At 43.5% G+C, this 6,325-nt stretch overlaps 1 pseudogene; it reads right to left on the bottom strand.

Moving 5' to 3' along the window:
• Nucleotides 1-557: 557 nt before the first annotated feature.
• On the bottom strand, nucleotides 558-926 carry LOC140384886 (lysosomal enzyme trafficking factor-like; annotated as a pseudogene).
• Nucleotides 927-6,325: the final 5,399 nt, after the last annotated feature.

The following is a 6,325-nucleotide window of genomic DNA, read 5'->3' on the forward strand; positions in this document are numbered from 1 at the left end:
GGACAGTTGCAGCATAGGTACATGAAAGGCAGAGCACATTTTTTTTTTTAGATGATCAAATAATCTTTATTCACAAGGCCATTTTGTAAACACACCATTTCCAAAAATGGCTAATGTGAATGTAATCTGCATCGTTTGTATATTCCAAAACAGATATCTTGCCAGAAATAGAAAAATTTGATGTGCGAAAAAATTAAAATATAGGTTTAAGCATCTGAAAGGATGAGGAATTAAACCCTTTCCCACCAAAGTGGCCTAAAAGAGCATAGAATTCCCATTGAAAAATAATGAAAATTCCTGAAATGTGTGTTCGGAAGATTGATGCCATGGATCACGGTGAATGATATCGAAACACCAACAGAATTCTAACAATGTCAATTTGCACAGTTCTTTACAGGATCGGTGCGGTCCCAAATAAAGTTTTATTATTTAAGAACCCAGTGATGGAATTTCAGATACAGCCAAACATATCATCACAGATCACATCAAATTCGGTATCCATGCTTCAAATCTCAATTTGCGGTTACACTCATTGAAACACAAAGTGACAAGTCCATTCATGTGTCAATTATTTTCAATCTGCTGATTTGATTGGAGGCTTCGACAAAAGCTTGGTGACGATTGCAGAATATGGTCAGATAGATTGGGAAAATGCAATAGCTAATGGACTTGGGATTAGCTTTTGTTCGTGAATATAGGAATAAGAAGATTTGCAGATATGAAATCAGAATGGGAGAGAAAACAAGACGGTGGTTACTGTCTGTGTCCAAGAGGCTCCACTCCCCAGGTCCTCCGAGTGCCACTGAATGTGCTCCAAAGCCAGTTAGTTGTAAGTTTCATTGATTTCAAATACATAATAAAAGGCTGCAGCACTTGCTAGCAGATATAATCCTACCAATCCAACCCATTCGCTGGTGAAAGTTCATGATTCTCCATATTCTACTTCTTCATGCAAGGAAAGGCAGTGGTGTCCGGGGGGGATGAGGCCGGGAGCCAGGATGAGGCCAGGAGCCGGGCTGAGTGGCGCTTTCTTCCCACTTCAAAGTGCTTTAATCCTCTTCTCATCACGGTTCCTCTCCGCCGGCTGACCAGGCAGGTCATGTTTAACAAATTTATTGGAATTCTTTGAGGACATTACAAGCGCGGTGGACAACGGGGAACCGGTGGATATGGTGTATCTGGATTTCCAGAAGGCATTCGACAAGGTGCTGCACAAAAGACTGTTGCATAAGAAAAGTGTGCACAGCGTTATGGGTAATGTATTAGCATGGATAGAGGATTGGTTAACTAACAGAACGCAAATAGTGGGGATAAATGGGTGTTTTACTGTTTGGCGATCAGTGTTGTGCCTCAGGGATCAGTGTTGGGACCGCAATTGTTCACATTTACATAGATGATTTGGAGTTGGGGACCAAGCGTATTGTGTCAAAGTTCGCAGATGACACTACGATGAGTGGTAGAGCAAAGTGTGCAGAGGACACTGAAAGTCTGCAGAGGGATATAGATAGTTTAAGTGAGTGGGGAAGGGTCTGGCAGATGGAGCACAATGTTGGTAAATGTGAGGTCATTCATTTTGGTAGGAATAACTGCAAAATGGACTATTATTTAAATGGTAAAACATTGCAGCATGCTGCTGTGCAGAGGGACCTGGGCGTCCTTGTGCATGAATCACAAAAACATTGGTTTGCAGGTGCAGCAGGTAATTAAGAAGGCAAATGGAATTTTGACCTTCATTGCTAGAGGGATAGTGTTTAAAAGCAGGGAGGTTATGTTGCAGCTGTCTCGGGTGCTGCTGAGATCACACCTGGAGTACTGTGTACAGTTTTGGTCTCGTTACTTGAGAAAGGATGTACTGGCACTGGCGGGTGTGCAGAGGAGATTTATTGGGTTGATTCTGGAGTTGAGAGGATTAGTTTATGAGTAGAGACTGAGTAGACTAGGGTTATACTTATTGGAATTTAGAAGAGTGAGGGGGAATCTGATAGAAACATATAAAATTATAAGGGGAATGATTAAGATAGAAGTAGAGAGGTAGTTTCCACTGGCAGGAGAAACTGGAACTGGGGAGCATAGCCTCAAAATAAGGGGAGCAGATTTAGGACTGTTAAGGAGTAATTTCTTTACCCAAGGGGTTGTGAATCTGTGGAATTTCCTGCCCAGTGAAGCAGTTGAGGCTATCTTGTTTAATGTTTTTCAGGCAAAGGTAGACATTGAACAGGAATGGAATTAAGGGTTATGGTGAGCAGGCGGGTAAGTGGAACTGAGTCCACAAAACGATCAGCCATGACCATATTGAATGGCAGAGCAGGCTCGTGTGGCCAAAATGCCTACTCCTGCTCCTAGTTCTTATGTTCTTATGTTATGTCTAATTACTCAAATCCTTTCCCAAAGTTTGGAAGTCGCAAAGGAAACATTAACAATATCAACATTCTAATTTTTAATCTCAAAATGCAATAGCCAGAGTGAATAAATACAGATGAATGAGTGGTGTGATACAGAAAATAGGCAAAGATTAAGGATACCTTGTTTGATTATGAAATGACTAATTAATCAAAGAAATTAAATGGTGTGTATAATAGTCTTCCCTAAACACATTATTAGCTCGCACAATTTTTAATTATTAAATTTTTCATTTTAAAGATAGATTATCCAACAGCCCTTCCATTATCAACATTGCTGCTTTATGATTTCAGTTGAGTCACATGCTCATCACACAAATCCTTTTGTTACCCCTAGGTCTGTAAATACAAGTTATATCCTGAAGCACAGAACTTGACTTGTGGGCAATGACCTTTGAACTGGGGTCTTGAATTGAGAGTGAAGGTTACAGGAGCTGAATTTCAGGGCTGAGTAAAGTCTGAATTTCATGGAAATGTCAGCAATTATATCTATATAGCTAATTTACATGATCGTCCTTGCATGTAACCATCAAAGTGACTCCTGACAAGAGAGCCAGGTTGTTGATGATGTCGGGACAGTTAAGGCAGGATTTTCCCGCGGGCTTTCAGACCCCGATATTGGGATCAATTGGGGGTTCTGTGAACCCACACTTGCCAGGAGCTATTCCCTCGAAAACAGCCTATGTGCCTGCCATCTATTAAGGATTATGAGCAGGCCACCATTTCTGCTAGTCCAATCAGAAGGCTGGGAACTATGAAGCCTCAGATTCCCCATAGGCCTGAGAACAGGAGGGTGCCTCAAAATGGATGTATCCTCGGAAGCATAGTTCGGCCTTGGATGACTGTCTGTGTGCAGTTTGTACTTTCTCCCCGTGTCTGCGTGGGTTTCCTCCAGGTACTCCGGTTTCCCCCCACAGTCCAAAGATATGCTGGTTAGGTGGACTGGTTATTCTAAATTGTCCCTTAGCATCCACAGATGTGCAGGATAGATGGGTTTATGAGGATAGGGCGGGGAAGTGGGCCTGGGTGGACTGTTCTTTCAGAGGGTTGGTGCAGACTCGATGAGCTGAATGGCCTCCTTCTGCACTGTAGAAATTCTATAGTTTTATTTAAAATGTTTGACTTTTCTTTATTCCTCAGCATTCAAGATAACTGAATACAAGCTGGTTTGATTTTCCCCATTGCCGCCATTTAAGTGAATGTGTGTTACTTACAGTCAGGACTGCCAGGTCCTGTGGTCCATTGTTTAACATATTTGAGTATTAAAGGGCATTTGATAACCATATGCCAAGGTATTTAACCTTTTCTTAGTTCTCTTCTGTGAGCCAACTACCATTCTGTATATAATCTGCAAATGTTATACTTTATTTCTCACTTCAGGTTGTAAATTAACAAAGAACCAAGAAATGTACAGCACAGGAACAGGCCCTTCGGCCCTCCAAGCCCGTGCCGACCATGCTGCCCGTCTAAACTAAAATCTTCTACACTTCCTGGGTCCATATCCCTCTATTCCCATCCTATTCATGTATTTGTCAAGATGCCCCTTAAACTTCATTATTGTACCTGCTTCCACCGCCTCCTCCGGCAGCGAGTTCCAGGCACCCACTACCCTCTGTGTGAAAAACCTGCCTTGCATATCTCCTCTAAATTTTGCTCCTCGCACCTTAAACCTATGTCCCCTAGTAATTGACCCCTCCACCCTGGGAAAAAGCTTCTGACTGTCCACTCTGTCTCTGCCCCTCATAATCTTGTAGACCTCTATCAGGTAGCCCCTCAATCGCTGTCGCTCCAGTGAGAATAAGCCAAGTTTATCCAACCTCTCCTCATAGTTAATGCCCTCCATACCAGGCAGCATCCTGATAAACCTCCTCTGCACCCTCTCCAAAGCCTCCACATTCTCCTGGTAGTGTGGCGACCAGAATTGAACACTATATTCCAAGGGTGGCCTAACTAAGGTTCTATACAGCTGCAGCATGACTTGCCACTTTTTAAACTCAATGCCTCGGCCGATGAAGACAAGCATGCCGTATGTCCTTTTGACTACCTTCTCCACCTGCGTTGCTCCTTTCAGTGACCTGTGGATCTGTACACCCAGATCCCTCTGCCTGTCAATACGCTTAAGGGTTCTACCATTCACTGTATATTTCCCACCTGTATTAGACCTTCCAAAATGCATTACCTCACATTTGTCCGGATGAAATGAAATGAATTGAAATGAAAATGAAATGAAGATCGCTTATTGTCACAAGTAGGCTTCAAATGAAGTTACTGTGAAAAGCCCCTAGTCACCACATTCCAGCGGCTGTTTGGGGAGGCTGGTACGGGAATTGAACCCGCGCTGCTGGCCTGCCTTGGTCTGCTTTCAAAGCCAGCTATTTAGCCCTGTGCTAAACCAGCCCCTGATTAAACTCCATCTGCCATCTCTCCGCCCAAGTCTCCAAACGATCTAAATCCTGCTGTATCCTCTGACAGTCCTCATCACTATCCGCAATTCCACCAACCTTTGTGTCGTCTGCAAACTTACTAATCAGACCAGTTACATTTTCCTCCAAATCATTGATATATACTACGAACAGCAAAGGTCCCAGTACTGATCCCTGCGGAACACCACTCGCCACAGTCCTCCATTCAGAAAAGCATCCTTCCATTGCTACCCTCTATCTTCTAGAACTGAGCCAGTTCTGTATCCTTCTTGCCAGCTCACCTCTGATCCTGTGTGACTTCACTTTTTGTACAAGTCTGCCATGAGGGACCTTGTCAAAAGCCTTACTGAAGTCCATGTCGACAACATCCACTGCCCTACTGTGATATGGTACGAATTAAGTAATGGCATGATGGGAAAACTGGTCAATGGGAAGACTGGTCAAAAGGTTTGATACAATATAAGAAAGGCTGAAACTATTCATTCCAGCTCACCAGGCCCATGTAAAGAATGCTGCCCTAACCATTTTCAGAGTAGTATGGCCATAGGCCAACTCTGCATAACTTGAAGTCTGAAAAGATCAGCGAAGGTCGAGCCATTCCAAAACACCGGACCTCGGCAACTCCTGATAAAACTAACTCGTCATAACCCAGGGCCGTAGGAATTTAAAACAAGATAAGTTCAGGAAGAAACAAGTCTATTCTGACCTTTCAATGTTCCCTCCAAGGACTAAATAATGGTATGAGTGATATGACCAAACATGGGCTTTGTGAAGGGTAGGTCATGCCTCACAAACCTTATTGAGTTCTTTGAGAAGGTGACTGAACAGGTTGATGAGGGTAGAGCAGTTGATGTGGTGTATATGGATTTCAGCAAAGCGTTTGATAAGGTTCCCCACGGTAGGCTATTGCAGAAAATACGGAGGCTGGGGATTGAGGGTGATGTAGAGATGTGGATCAGAAATTGGCTAGCTGAAAGAAGACAGAGGGTGGTGGTTGATGGGAAATGTTCAGAATGGAGTACAGTCACAAGTGGAGTACCACAAGGATCTGTTCTGGGGCCGTTGCTGTTTGTCATTTTTATCAATGACCTAGAGGAAGGCGCAGAAGGGTGGGTGAGTAAATTTGCAGACGATACTAAAGTCGGTGGTGTTGTCGATAGTGTGGAAGGATGTAGCAGGTTACAGAGGGATATAGATAAGCTGCAGAGCTGGGCTGAGAGGTGGCAAATGGAGTTTAATGTAGAGAAGTGTGAGGTGATTCACTTTGGAAGGAATAACAGGAATGCGGAATATTTGGCTAATGGTAAAGTTCTTGAAAGTGTGGATAAGCAGAGGGATCTAGGTGTCCATGTACATAGATCCCTGAAAGTTGCCACCCAGGTTGATAGGGTTGTGAAGAAGGCCTATGGAGTGTTGGCCTTTATTGGTAGAGGGATTGAGTTCCGGAGTCGGGAGGTCATGTTGCAGCTGTACAGAACTCTGGTACGGCCGCATTTGGAGTAT

The sequence above is a fragment of the Scyliorhinus torazame genome, chromosome 10, assembly GCF_047496885.1.
Source record: "Scyliorhinus torazame isolate Kashiwa2021f chromosome 10, sScyTor2.1, whole genome shotgun sequence".
In the NCBI taxonomy this organism is placed as follows: Eukaryota; Metazoa; Chordata; class Chondrichthyes; order Carcharhiniformes; family Scyliorhinidae; genus Scyliorhinus; species Scyliorhinus torazame.